Source organism: Podarcis liolepis, assembly GCF_965112155.1.
Source record: "Podarcis liolepis genome assembly, chromosome: 13".
Taxonomy (NCBI): Eukaryota; Metazoa; Chordata; class Lepidosauria; order Squamata; family Lacertidae; genus Podarcis; species Podarcis liolepis.
In genome coordinates this window covers 41,831,899-41,855,204 of record NC_139573.1, presented here as the reverse complement: position 1 = coordinate 41,855,204, position 23,306 = coordinate 41,831,899, and the positions used below count along the sequence as shown (strand labels likewise).

At 46.5% G+C, this 23,306-nt stretch overlaps 1 long non-coding RNA gene across 1 annotated transcript in view; it reads right to left on the bottom strand.

The window, feature by feature from the left end:
* Nucleotides 1-23,092, bottom strand: part of LOC310690869 — a 98,575-nt gene extending 75,483 nt beyond the window's left edge. Inside the window, exon 1 of the long non-coding RNA XR_014518233.1 lies at nt 22,931-23,092. This is a non-coding gene — a long non-coding RNA (uncharacterized lncRNA). The remainder of the gene's footprint in view (nt 1-22,930) is intronic.
* Nucleotides 23,093-23,306: the final 214 nt, after the last annotated feature.

The window sequence follows — 23,306 nt, the reverse complement described above, 5'->3', positions numbered from 1 at the left end:
TTGTTGTCTTTTTAAATACTTTGTGAAAAGTTCCCATTCTTCTTTGAAGTCACAGTTGCGTGTCGAGGTCCCCAGGTCCACCCCAATAACTCACACATCACACAGAAATTTTTGTTTAAGATTTTTGGCATAATTTTGGCCACAACTTTATTAAAATACAAATTTGTGAGTGGTTGCGTAGGCATTGGTGCGTAGGCACCATGGGGGACAGACTGACATTCCGCACGATGCAAAAGTCAGAATGGGGGAATACACTTGGGGGTTACGCGGAGCAGGGAATCTGCCCTCACCCCAAATGCAACCAGGAGCTCATTGCTATGGCCCGAGCCCCCTTGACAGAGTGAACAAGCAATAGTTAGCCCCCAATTCCTTTAACGGAATCCCTTGCAGCAGCAGCATGAGAGGGGCAGGCACAGCCAATCCATGCCCCTCAACCAACCAAACCATAAACCAATGCCTAACCGCGAACCTTACAAGTTGTGATGATTTGCTACGCAGTAGGCAAAAACCAAATGCCCCCAGCCAATCAGCCAGACGGACAAAATTCCTACCAGGCCCCCGCTCCAAAGCAGACGACCCCATGACAGGCATAGCAAGGTCAAAGCGAACAACCCTATTCTAGGGAGGGAGGGACGGGCAATCCGCTGCACGGGCGAAAAGAGGAAGCCCTAGCCTCGTGCAAAGAGTTTTACTATTTCTGGCTGTCAATCAATAAATGGCAACATTAACTTCTTCCCAACAACAAGGGAAGCCCCAGTCGCATCAGTGGCCAACGATCAGTTAGCCTGCCCCCCCAACTTTGGAGTGTCCTGGCGGCCCCCACCGCAACACGTGCTCTCCATGAAGGAGAACACGCTTTGTCCTTATCTCGCAGTTTGTATGTCAATTTAGCCAATTCTGCATAGTTCATCCATGTTTCTTGTCACCGTTCCTTTGTCAGGGTTCCCTCATTCGTCCATCCTTGTGCTATCAAGCTATGCCTGGACTCTTGACTATTTCGCTCGAGGTTGGTGACATCAGATGATTGGCAGGTGGGAAACCCCACCCAACTATCAAAGTGTTCTGCATCCAATCCACTGGTCAGATCCATTTTCTTACCCCTGCCCTAAACTTTTTACCCCCAGTCTAGTTTTGCTGCTTTTTTCTTACACTGTAAGGTAAAGGGAGCCCTGACCATTAGGTCCAGTAGTGGCCGATTCTGGGGTTGTGGCACTCATCTCACTTTATTGGCTGAGGGAGCCGGCGTACAGCTTCCGGGTCATGTGGCCAGCATGACTAAGCTGCTCCTGGCGAACCAGAGCAGCACACGGAAATGCCGTTTACCTTCCCGCCGGAGCGGTACCTATTTATCTACTTGCACTGGTGTGCTTTCGAACTGCTAGGTTGGCAGGAGCAGGGACTGAGCGACGGGAGCTCACCCCATCGCGGGGATTCGAACCACCGACCTTCTGATTGGCAAGTCCTAGGCTCTGTGGTTTAACCCCCAATGCCACCGGCGTCCCTTATATTACACTGTAGTCCGTAACTATTGTTTTCCAATCTTTTTAGCAACTCTGCCTTTAGATAGAAGAGTGGGGTAAAGGTGCATGGAAATTATATTAATGTATATGTGCGTAACCTTCCCCCTGGTTTATCGGACATAGCACAGGAAATGAAGTGATGTCCCCAAAGTAGAATTACTGCACATCGCTTGCATGCAATACAAGTGACGCACTTGAAGACACTGAAATTGTCAGCCCAAAGCTAATGACCAAACAGGAAGGCAAAAGATGATTCAGCAAATTCATCTTCAGCTTTCCAACGTTTGTGTTTTTCCCCAAAGCGATTATTTCTGAGACCTCTGTATTGTCTTTTGGAATCCACACACAACCACCCCCATCATGATTTAAGGGCTGAACTCCATGTTAAATGCAGTTTGACGTTCTTTTAAGATAAGATTTCCAATGTTTCTTTTTAGAGAATTAGAAATATATGCAATGAGTCAGCAATTGGAAGAAAAAGAAAGGAGTGGAAGTTGGTTGAACAGAAGGGCTCATGTCACTTCCCCTATGGAAATCACCTCTAAGCTGCTATTACCCCCACTGGGGAAAAGATTGCAGCTATCCCATCCCAGTACAGTGGTACCTCAGGTTAAGTACTTAATTCGTTCCGGAGGTCTGTTCTTAACCTAAAGCTGTTCTTAACCTGAAGCACCACTTTAGCTAATGGGGCCTCCTGCTGCTGACACACCGCCGGAGCACAATTTCTGTTCTCAACCTGAAGCAAAGTTCTTAACCTGAAGCACTATTTCTGGGTTAGCAGAGTCTGTAGTCTGAAGCGTAAAGTGGATAATAATGTAATTATATATTATTAAATGGAAAAATAATAAAAATTATACATTATTAATAATAATAATATCTGAAGTAAGATCTCAGGCGTAAGCCTTAGCAAATGTCCCTGTAAATGAAACTTCGCGTGGCAGATGGTGCTCTTCATATTGAAGCGAGAGCCTGTCCCCTTATCAAACTTCCTGCATGTTCCAACTTTGTTGTTTATTTCTCATTTGCACTTACATCCTGCCCTATCCATCGTTATTTCCACGACCCCAGTTATGTAAAACCACACCAAAAAAATAAAATGCAAAACAGCAACACAACAATACAGTCAGCTTGCAAACAACATCGTCACAGGCCCCAGGAAAAGCCCGAGGGAATAAAAACGTTTTTAAATTGGTGTTGGAATGATGATTTTGGCAATCATAGGCCTTAAAGGAGGGAGTTTTGTTGTTTGGCCATCTAGTAAGGTCTTGGCTTGGATGTCCACACCTTTAGAGGGCACACCGAAGAGGACTTGGAACAGGTCCTTTTCTGGTGCTGTGATACTGGCGTTCCCTACTAGATCCAAGTTTCATATCCCCATGGATGTTGGAATGTGTTGGAAAAGGTAAAGGGACCCCTGACCATTAGGTCCAGTCGTGACCGACTCTGGGGTTGTGGTGCTCATCTTGCTTTATTGGCCGAGGGAGCCGGCGTACAGCTGGTCATGTGGCCAGCATGACTAAGCCACTTCTGGCAAACCAGAGCAGCGCACGGAAACGCCGTTTTCCTTCCCGCCGGAGCGGTACCTATTTATCTATTTCCACTTTGATGTGCTTTCGAACTGCTAGGTTGGCAGGAGCAAGGACTGAGCAACGGGAGCTCACCCCGTCGCGGGGATTCGAATTGCCGACCTTCTGATCGGCAAGTCCTAGGCTCTGTGGCTTAACCCACAGCGCCACCCGTGTCCCTAATGTGTTTATAAGCAGCTTCAGTTTTAAAACCCTGAAATTTATTAGCCCCTAAACTCCCAAAACAATTTTTACTTGCTCCACGTCATGATCTCCATGAGCAGCGATGGTCCCCTTTGATCTCCACAGTAAGTCTGTCCAATCAAAATTACTGGTTTTGTGCCATGCTCTTTAATGGATTATGTCTCCAGAAACAGGGGAATAATTGAAATGAGTAAAATAACTGAATTTAACAAGCTGAGCAATGGGAAGAAGCAAAGAGAAAGGGAGCAATGGATGGGCTTCTATATATGAGTGTTATGAAATATTGAGACAATCTGCTATGTATTTTGGAAAGCCGTTTGCACGCTCTGCATTTTGACACCTTTTTAGGTATCCTAGCCAATTTTTGCATGATGGTTTCTGAGATCGAGGAGCAGGTTTTTGTCTGTGCAAGGAGACACCATTTTCCTTCCAGATAGCAGACTGAACTTTTCAAAACTGCATTGATTTTAACCACTGCTTTCAACACAGCACTGTTTGTTTGCTTGTTTGTTTGTTTGTTTGTTTCTTAGAATCCCCAATAAGCACTGGAGACAAGGTTGCTAGTATTACGTATTTGCTAGAGGTTACCTCACCTCCTGGCAAATAGAAAGGGAAGAAATGGAGGCAGTGAGATATTTTACTTTCTTGGGCTCCATGATCACTGCAGATGGTGACAGCAGTCACAAAATTAAAAGACGCCTGCTTCTTGGGAGGAAAGCAGTGACAAACCTAGACAGCATCTTATAAAACAGAGACATCACCTTGCCAACAAAGGTCCTTATAGTTAAAGCTATGGTTTTCCCAGTAGTGATGTACGGAAGTGAGAGCTGGACCATAAAGAAGGCTGATTGCCGAAGAATGGGTGCTTTTGAATTATGGGGCTGGAGGAGACTCTTGAGAGTCCCATGGACTACAAGAAGATCAAACCTATCTATTCTGAAGGAAATCAGCCCTGAGTGCTCACTGGAAGGACAGATCCTGAAGCTGAGGTCCCAATACTTTGGCCACCTCATGAGAAGAGAAGACTCCCTGGAAAAGACCCTGATGTTGGGAAAGATGGAGGCACAAGGAGAAGGGGACGACAGACGACGAGATGGTTGGACAGTGTTCTCGAAGCTACCAGGATGAGTTTGACCAAACTGTGGGAGGCAGTGGAGGACAGGAGTGCCTGGAGTGCTCTGGTCCATGGGGCCACGAAGAGTCGGACACGACTAAACAACAACAACAGAGGTTACCTAACTCTTAATAAAAATGAGAGAGAGAGAGAGAAGAAATTTGCTAGAAACTATCACTTGGGCTATTGCCCCTCCTCCTTTAATAATTGCAGATATTCCCATTCCATACCCCATATCTTCCCCCAAACAAGGGGCCACACTATACATGAGATTAATCACATGCATGGCCTCTCTATGGGCCATATTGGGGGGGGGGGTCTTTGCCATCACTGTCCCCCTGCCCCCATCAGTGCTACTTGCCTCGGGAAGGAAGCTGCCAATAGCCTCTCCCCTCCAGAGCAAATAGCAGCAATGGAGTCATTATTTTGGACTGGAACCATGAGTACCCTAAGACTCTTAAGTCCCCTTCATCCCATCCCATGCTCCTCATCAGGCCATGCTGTGGCTGTTATTTAATAAAGAATACCAACTGACCTTCCAGCAGTACTTCTAAAGTACCGTATTTTTCGCCCTATAGGACGCACCGTCCCATAAGACGCACCTAGTTTTTTGGGGGGGAAATAAAGGGGAAAAAATTATTTCCCCCCCAGGCGCGGGGCTGGGGCAGCCTGAGCTTCCCCCGACCCCAGCCCCCAAACAGGCAGCTCTCTGCAAGCCGTGGGAGCCCAGCGGTGGCTCCCGCTGCTTGTGGAGAGGTCCGCGAAGCCTGGACGCGCTGAGATCAGCGCGCGCAGGCTTCGGGATGCCGGCAACTCTCCCCAAGCAGCGGGAACGCTCCCGCTGCTTGAGGAGAGATCCGCGAAGCCTGGACGTGCTGATCTAAGCGCGCGCAGGCTTCGGCATGGAGGCAACTCTCCCCAAGCAGCGGGAGCGTTCCCGCTGCTTGCCGAGAGGTCCGCGAAGCCTGGAGAGCGAGAGGGGTCGGTGCGCACCTACTGCTCTCGCTCTCCAGGCTTCAGCGAAAGCCTGCATTCGCCCCATAGGACGCACACACATTTCCCCTTCATTTTTGGAGGGGAAAAAGTGCGTCCTATAGGGCGAAAAATACGGTACTTGAATTCCTTCTTTCTTTCACCCTTTCCTTTGTTCTTTCCATCTTTCAAAACATGCACAAATAATACTTTACTTCAAGAAATGACTTTCAAGTCTAATCTTTCCAAAATCTGCATTATGATAATTCACAAAAAAGCACCCACCTCTCAACAAATCTTGTGTGACAAAAACATACCATTCCTCCCATAAATGCGTTAGTCTTTGCTAAATTTAAGACATTTCCACAGCCTTTTGTGTATAGTTGGAATCTGAGAAGCTTTCCACTTTCGAGCCCGGGCTACTCTGGCTATGATTAACGATATTTTTTAAATTATCAAATACTTTTGTTGTACAGTTATTTTCTACTGCAACTTGAACTCTTAAAAATATTCCAAACAGCTGCGAAATTAATATAAGGCTGATGGAAGCATTTGTGTACGCAGGTTTCTAGGCCTTGTATGCATTCTTTTCACATAACCAAAAATCGTTCCCAAAATATATGCAATGCTTTTTAAAAACACACATACAGGCGCCAACACAAATTTTGTGTAGTGAAATGGGAATAAATTCACTCGCGAGTGTATTCATTTACAATACACTTAAGTCCTATTCATGAGCTCCCCTTCATGAGATTTTAATCACATATGGAGCCAGTGGGGTGGCCCATATTTACTGCCCCATCTACATCATCATCATCTTCATAATCATATTTATGCCCCACCCACCTGGCTGAGTCACCCCAGCCACTCTGGGTTTCTTCCAACATATAAAAACATAATAAAACATCAAACATTAAAAACCTCCCTATACTGGGCTGCCTTCAGATGTCTCCTAAAAGTCATATAGTTCTTTATCTCCTTGACATCTGAAGGCAGGGCATTCCACAGGGCGGGGGCCACCACTGAGAAGGCCCTCTGCCTGGTTCCCTGTAACCTCACTTATCTCAGTGAGGGAACCTCCAGAAGGCCCTTGGAGCTGGACCTCAGTGTCTGGGCTGAACAATGGGGGTGAAGATGCTCCTTCAGGTATACTGGACCGAGGCCATTGAGGGCTTTAAAGGTCAGCACCAACACTTTGAATTGTGCTCCGAAACATACTGATGGGGTGGGGGCAGAAAGCACTGGAATTGTGTGAGGGGGGGGAAGCATAAACAGGGCTTTATTCTGAAGCAGGTCCTAACATTGTAAGATACTGCTTTGGTATAAACAGGTTCTACACTGTAGGCAAGATTCAAGAACACTGGAGAGCAAAGACATGGACCTGCAACCCTATAATAAATGACGGAGGGATTGTGCGAACAAAATTCAGTTATTTCATTGGTCTTAATTCTGTGCTAGAGCATGAGGCCATAAACACAACTGGAGTTCTCTACAGTTTTAAACGCATTGACAAGGGATTCTGCTACTGTGCTGCCCAGCTCACTGCTTGTCTGAACAGCCTCAGGAGATCTCGGGGTGGTGTTGAAGTCTCACAGCCTGTGTGTGTGTGTGTGTGTGTGTGTGTGTGTGTGTGTGTGTGTATCTATCTATACACCCACACACCCACACGGTCAGGTCCAGCTCAAGATTCTGTGGTCTCTCATGCAGCTGTGAGCCCGTCTCTCAGAAGAGCTGGCCCTGCACTTCTGAGCGGGTGGTAATACCAAACTGGAGTTTTGTACTGGGCAGGAGGGAGCAGGGACTGAGAAGGTCCCCTTGTCACAGATGGGTGCCATATGTGGTGAAGTGCAACCTCGCAGCATCTTCTTGCAATAGCCCTTCCCTGACCTTCCTTGGGGCTGGCTACTGAAGACCTCTGTGTGACCTGAAGGAAGGCGGAAGCGAAGAAGGCCAGGTCAGGAAGCACATTCCGTTGGCTCCTGACAGAGCCATAAGTGACCTAAGGGAACTGCTGTAGAAGCCTTTCATCTTGCCTTCTCCTGGGGCTACTGAAGACCGCCGTGTGACCTGAGAAAAGGTGGCAGCTATGAAACCCAGACCAGGGAGTTTGTGCTAACAGCTCCTCAGACAGCCTGAGAGGACTCTACCTTTCTACCTTTTCTACCTGCCATTCTACCTTTTCTGATGTTCATTTCTTGTTTCACATTGCAAACCACCTTGGAAGGAAGCCAATGATGCAACAAATGATAATAAACCTCCATGGGCATGAGGGACAATTCGGGTTGGTCCACCAAGGTTGATGGAGACGATCAAAATTCGGACAGCTCTGCGGGACTTTCCTGATGACATGGCTGGTGATGCTGTCAATGCCTTGTCACCCTCTGGTACCAGAAGATTATTAAGGAAGTTGGTGCCAACGCTCCATCTCCCATCATGCATCTGGCACCATGTTTTCTCCTAAGAGCTGAGGCTGAGTAAAGGGATGGTTTAAAGGTAAAGGGATCCCTGACCATTAGGTCCAGTCGTGGCCGACTCTGGGGTTGCGGCGCTCATCTCGCTTTATTGGCCGAGGGAGCCGGCGTTTGTCCGTAGACAGCTTCCAGGTCATGTGGCCAGCATGACTAAGCCGCTTCTGGCGAACTAGAGCAGCGCACGGAAACACCGTTTACCTTCCCGGCAGAGCGGTACCTATTTATCTACTTGCACTTTGATGTGCTTTTGAACTGCTAGGTTGGCAGGAGCAGGGACTGAGCAACAGGAGCTCACCCTGTTGCAGGGATTCAAACCGCCGACCTTCTGATCGGCAAGTCCTAGGCTCAGTGGTTTAACCCACAGCGCCACCCACGTCCCTAAAAATGGATGGTTTAGATAATTATAAATATAGTTGCATTGAAAAAAAATATGAAGTATGGGTATCATGACTGAGGTTCACAAATAATTAAATCCAAACTTGAAAAACATAGACAGTTTCATTTCAGTTTTGTCCTCACATGGGGTTTTAGTTGAACTAAGCATATCTAGTTTATTAATTTCCATGTTGTTAATCAGGTATTTTCAACATTTTCATGTTTTCATATTTTTTCCAGATAAGTGAGCTCTTCCAAACAGATTTGTATGGAAGTGGCTCGGATTGAGCAGGGTTATCCCCATCACGATTCAAGAAATAGTTCCCCTTAAATGAGCCACACTGAATAAGTTCAGACCCCACACACCGAAACAGGTTGGGGTGCAATGGAGTTCAACCCCCTACATCACACTCAGCCCTGTAATCATCTAGGTTCCTCCATAAGCTTTTCTCCCCCTGGAGATACAGAGACACCTCCCTGTTTGTTGTGGGGAAAGAAGGGAAAGGAGAATGTTAGCCGCTTTGAGACTCCTGAAGGGGAGTGAAAGGCGGGATATCAAATCCAAACTCCTCTTCTTCTTCTTCTTCTTCTTCCTCCTTTCACCTTTCCCCTTTCTGCAGTTAGCATAGCATAGCAGCGCAAACAGCAGCAATAACCAGGTTAGTATCCACATCACACGTTTAAAGCACATCCCTTTCCCCAAAGAATCATGGGGATTTGGGTTTGTTAAGGGTACTTGGAATTGCAGCTCCGGTCCCCGGAATCTTTGAGGAAGGAACAGATCTTTAATGTGTGGTGTGGATGCGAGCACAATTCAAAGTGTTGGTGCTGACCTTTAAAGCCCTAAACGGCCTTGGTCCAGTACCTCGGGTTAAGTACTTAATTTGTTCCGGAGGTCCGTACTTAACCTGAAACTGTTCTTAACCTGAAGCACCACGTTAGCTAATGGGGCCTGCTGCTGCTGCTGCCACGCCACCACAGCACGATTTCTGTTCTCATCCTGAAGCAAAGTTCTTAACCTGAAGCACTATTTCTGGGTTAGCGGAGTCTGTAACCTGAAGCGTATTTAACCTGAAGTGTATGTAACCCAAGACACCACTGTATACCTAACGGAGCGTCTCTACCTCCATCGTTCTGCCGGGACACTGGGGTCCAGCGCCAAGGGCCTTCCGGCGGTTCCCTTGCTGCAAGAAGCCAAGTTACAGGGAACTAGGCAGAGGGCCTTCTTGGTAGTGGCACCCGCCCTGTGGAACACCCTCCCACCAGATGTCAAAGAGAACAATAACTACCAAACTTTTAGAAGACATCTAAAGGCAGCCCTGTTTAGGGAAGCTTTTAATGTTTAATAGGTTATTGTATTTTAGTGTTTTGTTGGAAGCCGCCCAGAGTGGCTGGGGAAACCCAGCCAGATGGGCAGGGTGTAAATAAAGTATTGTTATTATTATTATTGAATTGCCTCTAGTTTTGATTAACGCTGCTGCCTAATTTTTGCTAGTAAGGCTGCCGTCAAGGGATGTATGTTCATGTCTTTATGGCTTTACAAGTTGCCTCCCTCTGCACATCAAAGGGTTTTATGCCATCACACATCTCTGTATGCTTGGAGTGCTGTTGCGAGTCAAGGATTTCCTGGTGATGCAGATCATTTTCTGCAAAGCATCACCGTGCGCCGAAACTAGTTGCCAGCTGAAGCCTTCTTCCTGCTTTCCTGCACCTATTTTGCAGCACTCATACAATACAAACACTCACCTGCCACCTCACGTTTGCTTTGGCCCTCCCAAAACAAAGGAAATTCCCTTTGGTGTTACCATTTACAGGAAAACCCTTCCTGCTCGGGATCTCCTCTTCCTTATAGCCTCTTGCTGGGTTGACTCTTTGCCAGGCTAATCAGAGCTTTCGATGCAGCCTCTGGCTCATGCAGAGATTTTTTTCTTTGACAGCAGGCACAATGGCATTTCTGTGGCAAGGGAGGGCAGGGAAGAGTTTCTTCCGCTCGCTCTCTGAGGGTGCTTTCAGACTGGCAGCTCTCGGCCCTGCTCAGCAGTGCTGGCCCACCCATGAGGCAGACTGAGGCAGTTGCCTTGGGCAGCAGAATCTGAGGGGCATCTCTGTGGGCACACACACAAAGCCGGAAGGGGCTGTGGCTGCTTCCGGGTTCCGGCAAGATCTCGTGAGAGCCACTCAAGATCTCGCAGGAGGCCTCCACGTGATTTTGCAGGGCTCTCATGAGATCTCGCGGGCAGCCACAGCTGTGCACCCCCAGTATGGGACAGGGGCAGCAAGGGAGACAAGCAGCAGACAGGGTGGCACCTTCCCATTTTTGCCTCAGGTGTCAAAATGGGCCAGGCCGCCCCTGCTACCCCCTCACTGTTGTTCTGCTGTAAACTACATGTGCAGGGACATCACCTTGCCAACAAAGGTCCGTATAGTTAAAGCTATGGTTTTCACAGTAGTGATGTATGGAAGTGAGAGCTGGACCATAAAGAAGGCTGATCGCCGAAGAATGGATGCTTTTGAATTATGGTGTTGGAGGAGACTCTTGAGAGTCCCACGGACTGCAAGAAGATCAAACCTATCCATTCTGAAGGAAATCATCCCTGAGTGCTCACTGGAAGGACAGATCCTGAAGCCTAGGCTCCAATACTTTGGCCACCTCATGAGAAGAGAAGACTCCCTGAAAAAGACCCTGATGTTGGGTAAGATGGAGGGCACAAGGAGAAGGGGACGACAGAGGACGAGATGGTGGGACAGTGTTGTCGAAGCTACCAGCATGAGTTTGACCAAGCTGCAGGAGGCAGTGGAAGACAGGAGTGCCTGGTGTGCTCTGGGCTATGGGGTCACGAAGAGTCGGACACGACTAAACGACTAAACAACTAAACAACATCTGCTAGGGTTGCCATATTTCAGAAAGTGAAAATCCAGACAGAAAAGTTGGGAAATGCATGCATCTCAATGCAGGTGGGAGACAGGACCATCTCTGAGATTCAGAGATGCATTTCAGTCAAGCCCCATGCCATTCCCTGGTGGTTATAAGAATTTTCAGGCCTCAAATATACAATAAATATTCATAAATGCACACATATCTACAGCGGTGCATCGCAAGACGAAAAGAATCCGTTCAGTGATTCTCTTCGTCTAGCGGTTTCTTCGTCTTGCGAAGCAAGCCCATTGACGGATTAGCGGATTAGCGCTATTAGCGCTATTAGCGCTATTAGCGGCTTATCGGATCAGCTGATAAGCGGCTTAGTGGCTTAGAAAAAGGGGGGGAAAGGGGGAAAAAACCAGCAGGAACTCACAAGACATTGTTGTCTTGTGAAGCAAGCCCATAGGAGATTCGTTTTGCGAAGCACCTCCAAAACGGAAAACTCTTTCGTCTAGCGAGTTTTCCGTCTTGCGAGGCATTCGTCTTGCGGGGCACCACTGTAAATGTATAAACCATGTGTTTGTACATGGTACAGGAGAGCAATCCTGAAGCCATTTGGACTCTTAACAGTGACCTCAAATATTCCTCTGCAGTAAGAGAGGCAAATGGGGAAAGCCTTCCCATTGTCGTTTCACTTAGGAATCCTGTCTTAAGGGCGTATTTGGGTATGAACTGGGTGAGCCTGTGACCTGGATTCAGGAACTAAAGTATTAACCATCACCAAAGAATGGCCAGGCTGCCCAGGTAATGCAATCAGTGACTATTATCAGGTATCCTGGCAGGCATGATTTCTGCTGTAGACTGCCTCCTATGATGTATGTACAGTGGTACCTCAGGTTAAGTACTTAATTCGTTCCGGAGGTCCGTTCTTAACCTGAAACTGTTCTTAACCTGAAGCACCACTTTAGCTAATGGGGCCTTCTGCTGCTGCTGTGCCGCCGGAGCACGATTTCTGTTTTCATCCTGAAGCAAAGTTCTTAACTTGAAGCACTATTTCTGGGTTAGCGGAGTCTGTAAACTGAAGCGTATGTAACCTGAAGCGTATGTAACCCGAGGTACCACTTTATGATGGTTTTGGGGTGGTCTTTGGCTAAGGGGGTTGGACAATGTCAAAAGTCTTTAAAGGTTCCTGCACACTTTTGTTCAGGGTCTCTCCCTCCTTGGAAGGAGGGAAGGGAACTCTGTTGCAGCAGAAAAATAAAGATCTGCCTTGCTTTTCACTGGATCCTTCCTCCATCCATTCTTCTCTGACCATTCATGGACTTCAGGGACTCAGAGTTGGGCAGCAAAAGCCAAACCCCAATTTTTACATCACTAGTCAAATTAGTCAAAGAGGCAGCAGTATGAGTCACAGATCCAGAGGGAGGGAAGAGACTTCATTCAGCCTCCCCCACCAAAAATAACCACTGCAGGGTCCAACTTAGACACTGCAGCCATTGCTGCTTCCATGTGGCCATTTTTTTTTCCAAGTCAGAAAATAAAGGGAATTAAAGGGAATGTGTACCAAGACCTAGAATCTAGAGTGGTGGCGGCAAACCTTTTAGAGACTGAGTGTCCGAACTGCAATGCAAAACCCACTGCAATTTACCGTATTTTTCTGGGCATAACACACTCCCTGTTTGGGGGGACTCCTAAAGCCCTATGCGGCCTAGGACCCACGTACCTACAGGACCGCCTCTCCTGGTATGCCCCGCAGAGGACCTTAAGGTCCACAAATGACAACATTTTGGCGGTCTCAGGTCGCAAGCTGGTTAGATTGGTCTCAGCTAGGGCCAGGGCCTTTTCAGTGCTGGCCCCGACTTGGTGGAACGCTTTGTCACAAGAGACCAGGACTTGACATCTTTCCGCAGGGCCTGCAAGACAGAGCTGTTCCGCCTGGCCTTTGGTTTGGACTCAGTCTGACCCTTATGTTTCCCTCCCCTTATGGTTTTGATCTATGGGCCACTTTTAAAATGAGGCTGCATTTTAAATTGCATTTTAACCTGTATTTTAAATTGGGTTTTTTTTCCTGTTATGTTTTTACTGTAATTTTACTGGTGTTAGCCATCCTGAGCCCGGCTATGGCCAGGGAGGGCGGGGTATTAAAATATATATATTTATTTATTTATTTATTAAGATAATGGGGGAGATTGCCCAGAGTAGTTGAGCTTTTTTGGGGTGCCAGTGCCCGTCTGGCCTAGATCTCACATATGCTCCACCACGCACACACACAGAGAGTGGTTAAGAGCGGTAGACTCGTAATCTGGTGAACCGGGCTCGCGTCTCCGCTCCTCCACATGCAGCCGCTGAGTGACCTTGGGCCAGTCACACTTCTCTGAAGTCTCTCAGCCCCACTCACCTCACAGAGTGTTTGTTGTGGGGGAGGAAGGGAAAGGAGAATGTTAGCCGCTTTGAGACTCCTTCGGGTGGTGATAAAGTGGGATATCAAATCCAAACTACTACTACTACTACTACTACTACTACTACTACTACTCTTCTTCTTCTTCTTCTTCTTCTTCTTCTTCTTCTTCTTCTTCTTCTTCTTCTTCTTCTTCTTCTCTGGCACGCGTGCCATAGGTTCACCACCACTGAACTAGAGGATAACATTACATGTACATGGCTTCGTGGGCTGGGGGAAAAAGCAGTGGGTTCACAGCTTGGGTTAAGAAGCCATTGCCATAACTCCTGGGGCGTTGCTGCTCAATAGGTCAGGAATCATATTTCAGCACAGTTTCACTCTCCCTTTCAAATCTTCAAATTCTTTTTATGCCCAATTAACTCCCTTGTCACCCTTTCTTTTTGTTCCTCGTAGATTTCTTTCCCCTTCTAGTCCCCTTTTCCACTCATTATTCTCCATTTATTTCCTCATATTATTAGTATTAGCTTTATTATTCACCCTCCGCCAGAAGGTCCTAACAATGTAAAATGCAACACTAAAAACAGTTTAAAAGAAATTTGAATCACAACTAGAGTGGGGCATCTATGTCTATGTCTACATCAGCCCTATATATATATATATAGATATAGGCAATGCTTTAAAAAATAATAATTATTATTAGGGGTACTCTCATTTTCCCACTCATATTGAAATACTGGCCCTCAATGTGGCCAAACTTAGATTCAAAAAATGTTTAGGGGTATGCGTACCGCTGCGTCACCCCAGAAAAAAGCACTCGATATAGGCACTATAGATATGGATATTGATATTATATAGGGATAATAATAATAATAATAATAATAATAATAATAATAATAATAATAATTTATACCTCGACCCTCTGCCTGGATTTCCCCAGCCACTCTGGGCGGCTTACAGCACATAAAAATTTGCAAAACATTAGGGCATTAAAAAAAATTCCCGATACAGGGTTGCTTTCAGGTGTCATCTAAAAGTCAGATACAGTGGTACCTCAGGTAACATACGCTTCAGGTTACATACGCTTCAGGTTACAGACTCCACTAACCCAGAAATAGTGCTTTAGGTTAAGAACTTTGCTTCAGGATGAGAACAGAAATCGTGCTCCAGCGGCGTGGCGGCAGCAGGAGGCCCCATTAGCTAAAGTGGTGCTTCAGGTTAAGAACAGTTTCAGGTTAAGTACGGGCCTCCGGAACGAATTAAGTACTTAACCTGAGGTACCACTGTAGTTGTTTATTTCCTTGGTTTCTGATGGGAGGGTGTTCCACAGGGACTATCAATGTCTAAGACCAGGGTAAAGAGGCAGATGTTCAGCATAAGATGAAATCTGTATAGCAAATATGCCCAACGCACAATTTAGGCGCTGCCAAGAGAATGTCCTCTCCTCTCTGCTGATCTTAACACCCTCCCAGAGAGTGTTTAGGGAAGAAGACAGTCTTTCGGGTACCTGGAGCCTAAGTAGTTTAGAAAACAGAAGCCGCAGTTGAGACGGGTTTGATAGCAAACATTTGATAACATACATTTGATAGCGTTGCTGCACATGCGACGAATGGCAGCTTCAGTGACCTAGAGTTTGACGCACGGAAATGAATGAGGTAACGTGCGTCAGGTGAAGACATCCTTGACCCCTCTCTGATGTGCACAGCGGGATAAGAATGTGTCTTGAAAAGCCGCACGGGGGAATGACCTTGCTGGGTTTCAAGAAGCTAATGTGTACATAAACTTAGTCCCATGGTTGGAAAGGTAAGTAACCTCAAGGCTAGATTGCTGCAATGCGTTATATGTAGGGCTGCCTCTGAAGACAGTTCAGAAACTTCAGCTGGTGTAGAATTCAGTGGCCAGGTTGCTCACTGGAGCATAGCTGTCAACTTACAGATTTGAAAATAAGGGACCAGCAGCCTTGAAAATAAGGGACCAGCAGCCAAAATAAGGGACCTGCAGCCTCACCTGTTCCAGGCACTCCAGTCTTCCTGTCCTCCTGCAGTCTGGTCAAACTCATGCTGGTAGCTCCGAGAACACTGTCCAACCAACTTTGTAACCAGAGGTTCAGCTGAATAGAATCTGAATCACATGCACCACAAGGCCTATGCAGCCTCAACTTAAGATGGCTCCACGGCCTGGCTTTGCACTGCAAAGTTTGCAGCAGCACGTGCAACAAAATGGCGTCCAGCATTCCAAAACCCCCTCAGCTTGCATTAACTAGCCACACACAAGGCATGCAAGCTCCACCCCCCAGTCGTTCTTAGACTTCTTATTGGGTGAGCAACACAGCCAAGCAACACAGTTGGAGCCTCCCTCCTCCCTGGCCGGCAGGGAGGGAGGGAGAGGAGCTGCTTCCTTTGAAATTTAAGGGACATCATTTAAGGGACATCCATCAATAAGGGACAGCAGCGGGACATGGCGCTGGAATAAGGGACTGTCCCTTCAAATAAGGGACACTTGACAGCTATGCACCGGAGCAAGATAGTTTGAGCATACAGTCACACCTCATGTTACGTTTGCTTCATGATACGTTTTTTCAGGTTGCGTCCCGCAGCGACCCAGAAGTACCGGAAAGGGTTACTTCCGGGTTTCGCTGCTCTTCGCCACTCACAGATGCACAGATGCGCAAAATGATGTCACATGCATGCGCAGAAGTGGCAAATGGCAACCCACGCATGCGCAGACACGCCGCTGCGGGTTGCATTCTGCTCATGTTGCAAACGGGCTTCTGGAACGGATCCCATTCGCAACCAGAAGTACCACTGTATTACACCGATCCTGGTCTGACTGCACTGGCTACCGATTAGTTTCTGGGCCCAATTCAAAGTCCTCTTTTTGGCCTATAAAGCCGTAAAGGGCTCAGGGGCACAATATCTCAAGGACCGCCTCTTTCCATATGAACCTACCCAGACCCTGAGATCATCTTCTGAGGCCCTGCTTCGTGTGTCTCCTCCTCAAGAGGTCTGGAGGGTGGCAAGACAAGAACGGGGCCTTCTCTGCAGTGGCTCCCCATCTGTGGAATGCTCTCCCCAGGGAAATTCACCTGGCGCCTTCAACTTTAGGCACCAGGCAAAAACGTTCATATTTTTTTTCAAAATATAATCCGGCCCCCCACATGGTCTGAGGGACACGGCTGAAAAAGCTTCCGGACCCCTGCCCTACCACAAGAGAGCCACCCACCCTAGCTAAGAGTCAAGATGTTGTTCCTTAACACATCCTACTAGGGTTTTTTTTGGGGGGGGAGGGTTGTTTAGGATAGAGTTAAGACTGCGGACGTGTTTTGTCAGGCAAATGGTTAATGGCCCACAATGGCCTGTGGGTGCTTACCCAACAGTGGGAAATAATCTGAAACTTCATCGATGGCTTTTCAAAGGGTAGGTGGCTACAGATAATATAATCTAGGCAGGTGTGGAAGAGAAGCAGCAATTTGTTGGAGACAGAAAAGAAAGAGGTGGACAGTGTGACCTTTGCAATTCAAAAGGCAATGCACTATAAATGAGGCACGATCTCTCCTTCCAATCAGAATCAAACCCCCTGGATCATCTCACCACCTGGTAAAATATGATGTAAAAGTAAAGGGACCCCTGACCATTAGGTCCAGTCACGGACGACTCTGGGGTTGCGGTGCACATCTCGCTTTATTGGCCAAGGGAGCCGGCGTACAGCTTCCGGGTCATGTGGCCAGCAGGACTAAGCCGCTTCTGGCGAACCAGAGCAGCGCACGGAAACGCCGTTTACCTTCCCACCGGAGCGGTACCTATTTATCTACTTGCACGTGCTTTCGAACTGCTAGGTTGGCAGGAGCAGGGACCGAGCAACGGGAGCTCACCCCGTCACGGGGATTCGAACCGCCGACCTTCTGATCGGCAAGCCCTAGGCTCTGTGGTTTAACCCACAGCGCAACCCGTGTCCCCTGAAATATGATGTGCGTAACACCAAAAAATGAAGCTGCCAAAATAAAGAATCTGTATAAAGTCAAAACTAGGGGGTTGCGAGTCCGATCTTCTGCAGTTACTGTTTCACTTTTAAATTTAACAGTCCATGAAAGGGGGCCTGCAGGCGCACCATGTCTTTAAAGCACATTTAAAGCACCTTTCACCTGTTGTTTGTTAAGGGTGCTGAGAACTGTAGCTTTCTGGGTAACGTGCTTTAAATATGCTTTAAATGTGTGGTGTGTATGTAGACAGGGCGAATAACTCAGTGACCCTGGAGGGAGGAAGAGCTACCAGGAAGTGACTCAGAGATAGAACACGACCATTTGAGAACTGTGTGTACAGCAACAGAGGGTTTTTGTGCTCATTCCTCTTCTACCGACACAGAAGAGGTGGAAAGGCTGCAGAGAGAATTGTATATTTGTCCCCCAAGGGCAACACAACACTGCCATTTCGTCTGCATTAGGGGGTGATACACACACCACACACATTTAGACTAACTTGACTTATCTTCAGTCAATAACTTCACCAATCTCCTCTGCCTTCTCTGCAAGAGCTCTCAGTCAGACACCTCTCCACTAGGAATTGAGGGTTGGACATGTTCTGGCAATTAGCCATGTTCCTGCGCTACTTAACTGGGTCATTAGACTTGTTGCAATGTGCTTAACTGAAGATCAGGAACATGCCCAACCATTGTGACATGTCCAAACCCTAGTGGAGATACTTGAGAGCTCCTGTAGATGAGGCACAGGCTATTTCATCTGAGCCATTTTTCCTTCCCTGATTCTGTGGGAATGAACGAATCTTTATTTGCCTCAGCAATAAAACAACAATACGATATACAAAGAATAGAAATAAAAAGTCAATTATATAAAATGCTTTTTAGGGTTTTGAATCAATAATCAAATACAGTGGTACCTCGGGTTACATACGCTTCAAGCTACGTACGCTTCAGGTTACAGACTCCGCTAACCCAGAAATAGTGCTTCAGGTTAAGAACTTTGCTTCAGGGTGAGAACAGAAATTGTGCAGCAGCGACGCAGCGGCAGCAGGAGGCCCCATTAGCTAAAGTGGTACTTCAGGTTAAGGACAGTTTCAAGTTAAGTATGGACCTCCGGAACGAATTAAGTACTTAACCCGAGGTTCCGCTGTAGTGGATCTTATTCTAATTGCCCCAGCTAAAAACCTTGCAACCTTTGCTGTCACCTGCTCATCTTGATCTGCCAAGAGAAAGGACACTGTGGCAGTGGCTGGGCGACCTGGAATGGACAATAAAAGAGGGGTGGTAATCTCATTCCCCAAGTCTTTATAAAGAGTGCAAGCCAGAAGGGCATGCGCCACCGATTCGGTACTGCCATCTCCGCAGGGACATAAGCGTTTTTCATGTGGAATCTGTTGGAATCGTCCCTCAAGTACAGCCGAGGGCAATACGCTCAATCTTGCGAGAGTAAAAGCGCGTCTATATTTTAGAATTGCTAGGTTATGCAGATAGGGTGCCAGAGAGTTGAAGTGGGAAGGTGGAAATTAGCCATACCACCGGCAAAATTTCCTTATTGTGGCCAAGTTGTTCTGACGCTCGGTATCATTTAAAAAGGTAAAGGTAAAGGGACCCCTGACCATTAGGTCCAGTCGTGGCTGACTCTGGGGTTGCAGCGCTCATCTCGCTTTATTGGCCGAGGGAGCCGGCATACAGCTTCCGGGTCATGTGGCCAGCATGACTAAGCCGCTTCTGGCGAACCAGAGCAGTGCACGGAAACGCCGTTTACCTTCCCTCGGAGCGGTACCTATTTATCTACTCGCGCTGGTGTGCTTTCGAACTGCTAGGTGGGCAGGAGCAGGGACTGAGCAACGGGAGCTCACCCAGTCATGGGGATTCGAACCGCCGACCTTCTGATCAGCAAGTCCTAGGTTCTGCAGTTTAACCCACAGCGTGACCCGCCTCCCTTCAGTATCATTTAGGCGCTGACAAATTAGACTGTTTGCTTTGCTAAAACCCAAAGTGTTTCTGTGGGACATCCGGTTAGCTTTCAGTCTTGGAGCAGACTTGGGTATGCTCCAAAAGTGTGTCAAGAGTAGCACAGTAGCATCATCACTGCTCAGTCCATGAGTAGTAGGCCCCAGGAGCATTTCTGACAGCCCATCTGATGAGCGCCCATATTTTTAGAGATTTTTTTTCAAGATCTGCTTGTATGAGCTTGCTAAGCATTTGGGAAACAGCATGACACAAGAGAAGAAAGTTGGCATGTGGGGGGGAATGTGTAATTGCACGCGAGATAGCTCCTTAGTCACCAGGGATGGATAAATCGGTTAAGTTGGGCTTCTCTCAGTTTCTCATTTTAACAGTCTTCAGTTCTTATTTCATAACATCCATTTCCACATCCATTTTGCAAATTTCTCCCAATGCACACGTTTGCATGCAATTTTGCCTAATAGACACATTTTTGCAAAGTATTTTGCACATGATTGTATGCAATTTTGCCTTGTTGTTTAGTCGTTTAGTCGTGTCCGGCTCTTCGTGACCCCGTGGACCAGAGCACGTCAGGCACTCCTGTCTTCCACTGCCTCCCGCAGTTTGGTCAAACTCATGCTGGTAGCTTCCAGAACACTGTCCAACCATCTCGTCCTCTTTTGTCCCCTTCTCCTTCTGCCCTCCATCTTTCCCAACATCAGGGTCTTTTCCAGGGAGTCTTCTCTTCTCATGAGGTGGCCAAAGTATTGGAGCCTAAGCTTCAGGATCTGTCCTTCCAGTGAGCACTCAGGGCTGATTTCCTTCAGAATGGATAGATTTGATCTTCTTGCAGTCCATGGGACTCTCAAGAGTCTCCTCCAGCACCATAATTCAAAAGCATCCATTCTTCAGCGATCAGCCTTCTTGATGGTCCAGCTCTCACTTCCATACATCACTACTGGGAAAACCATAGCTTTAACTATAAGGAACCTTTGTTGGCAAGGTGATGTCTCTGCTTTTTAAGATGCTGTCTAGGTTTGTCTAACACACACATTTTGCCTAACACACACATTTTTGCAAAGCAATTTTGCCTAATATAATACATTTTCCCCATGTTGTTTCACTAACATATGCCTTTTAATAAACGCTTTCACTGCGTATATGCATTTTGGGAAATGTTGATCGTTTCGAGAACCACGTTGCAAAGTTCAGAGACATGCGAATTTCGAAGCATGGCTGCGTTTTTGGTTCTCACGTTGTTTCAGGAGGCGCAAATTAAGTGCGTTCACGCCATCAAATGTGGACTAAATCTATTTTCTCCCCTATTTCTATTAGTCACATTCTCATTAGAAATGTAATCTTAATCACCAGCTGAGATGAGTTAAAATCCCAGGGTGGGGTCTAACTAAATCGCTAGCTCTTGAGTCAGAATATCCCGGTTTAATAACTGGAGTTGGAATTGAATTTAAAAGATTTGATGGCACAAGGACTTTTGGCTGTGTGGCAGAACTTCCTTCTCTTCTCCCCTTCTTTCCCTAAGTGCCCTCCCAAATCTGCCCCAGAAGTTTGGGAGAACCACCAGGGTGTGCAGGATGTGTGCATGGCCATTCTGACTCAAGATCCAACAAATTAAATCTTTATTTATTATTCCATTCATTTGTACACCACTTAATCCCAGTTGTCTCTATGACCCAGTGCAGTAATACTAAAAATAAAAGTTAAAAGGATAAAATCAGAAATCAATTTAAAAGCCTGCTGGAATAATAATTTTAAAATGGTCCCTATGTTTGTAGGGATAAAAAAAGAGAATATTATGCCCCATGAGTGCTCTCATTCCCCCTTGTGAATCCTCTTTTTCCATATAGTAGACAAATCTTAGGCCTCCTCCCTCTTCCATCTGATCTACTCATTCAAATGAATATAGCTATTTTATTTTATTTTATTATTTTATTGCTAATCTGCCTCTTTACCCTGACCTTGGCAGTGTTTTGTTTTGTGGAATCCATCCTTTTAAAAATTGAATTTATACTACCTGGCACCATTTGGAATAGTTTTGCTAATTTTATCATTGTTTATCTATCTATCTATCTACAGTGGTGCCCCGCAAGACGAATTCCTCGCAAGACGGAAAACCCGCTAGACGAAAGGGTTTTCCGTTTTTGAGCTGCTTCGCAAGACGAATTTCCCTATGGGCTTGCTTCGCAAGACGAAAACGTCTTGCGAGTGTTCTGATTTTTCCCCGCTTCCCCCCTTTTTTCTAAGCCGCTAAGCCGCTAATAGCCTTTTAGCCGCTAAGCTGCTAAACCTTTAATAACCGCTAATCCGCTAAACCGCTAATAGCGCTAATCCGCAAAGCACATTCTGTAGTTTGTTATGGGATGGTGGGCATTACAGCTCTGTGGGGGATAAACTACAGTACCCAGAATTCTCTGAGGGAAAGGAATGTGCTCCGAATGAGCTTTCAAGATATAATGTGTACACGCAGCCTGTGTGTGTGCAACAGGTGGGAGAGAGTTGTTTGCATTTGTCCAGAGCAACGGTCAGCAACCTTTTTCAGTCGTGGGCCGGTCCACCATCTCTCAGACCGTGTGGTGGGCTAGACTATATTTTTTTTGGGGGGGGATGAACGAATTCCTATGCCCCACAAATCACCCAGAGATGCATTTTAAATAAAAGCACACCTTATACTCTTGTAAAAACACCAGGCAGGCCCCACAAATCACCCAGAGATGCATTTTTAATAAAAGGACACTTTCTACTCATGTAAAAAGGCCCTGATTCCTGGACCATCCGCGGGCCGGATTGAGAAGGCGATTGAGAAGGCGATCCAGACCCCAGGCCTTAAGTTGCCTACCCCTGGTCCAGAGAAACAGAAAAGGCCGCCTGAGGAAAGAAGGGTCTGAGAGAGGTGGGAAGGGTTGCCATATGTCCTCTTTTTCCTGGACATAACATCTTTTTCAGGGGTTAAATCTCTGTCTGGGTGTATTTTTCAAATTTGCCAAAATGTCTCTGGTAATACTTTCTGGATGGGACACGGATATAACTGGTGGCTGAAGACTTGCTTTCCTCTTCTCTTCTCCTGCCCCCCCTCAGCAATATATCACAGCTTCTACAGTGGTGCCTCGCAAGACGAAATTAATTCGTTCTGCGAGTTTTTTCGTCTTGCGAAGCACGGTTTCCCATAGGAATGCATCGAAACGGTTTCCCATAGGAAAAAGGAAAAAAACTTGCAAGACGTTTTCGTCTTGCGAAGCAAGCCCATAGGGAAAATCGTCTTGCGAAGCAACTCAAAAAATGAAAAACTCTTTCGTCTTGCGAGTTTTTCGTCTGGCGAGGCATTTGTCTTGCGAGGTAACACTGTACAGCCTACATATAGAAGGGGTATTTAAAATGAGTTGTATAGCGTCCTCTTTTTCGCTCTTCAAAATATGACAACCCTAACTATGGGGGAACCAATAGTGGTGTAGAGCAGCGTTACCTTTCTGAGTGCTCACCTGCACACCTGTGCTTAAATAAGCAGATACAGTGGTACCTCAGGTTAAGAACTTAATTCGTTCTGGAGGTCCGTTCTTAACCTGAAACCGTTCTTAACCTGAGGTACCACTTTAGCTAATGGGGCCTTCCACTGCCGCCACACGATTTCTGTTCTCATCCTGAAGCAAAGTTATTAACCCGAGGTACTATTTCTGGGTTAGTGGAGTATGTAACCTAAAGCATATGTAACCTGAAGCGTATGTATTTTTTAAAAAATATAAAATATTTATTAAAGTTTCACAAGTTATATAATCAAACACAACAATACAAAACAAACACAAACAAGAAAAAACAAGTATAATTTCAAATCCTTATTTTCTTAAAACTTACTTCACCAACCTCCTCATACCTCCCCTTTCAGCATTCCAATTTCA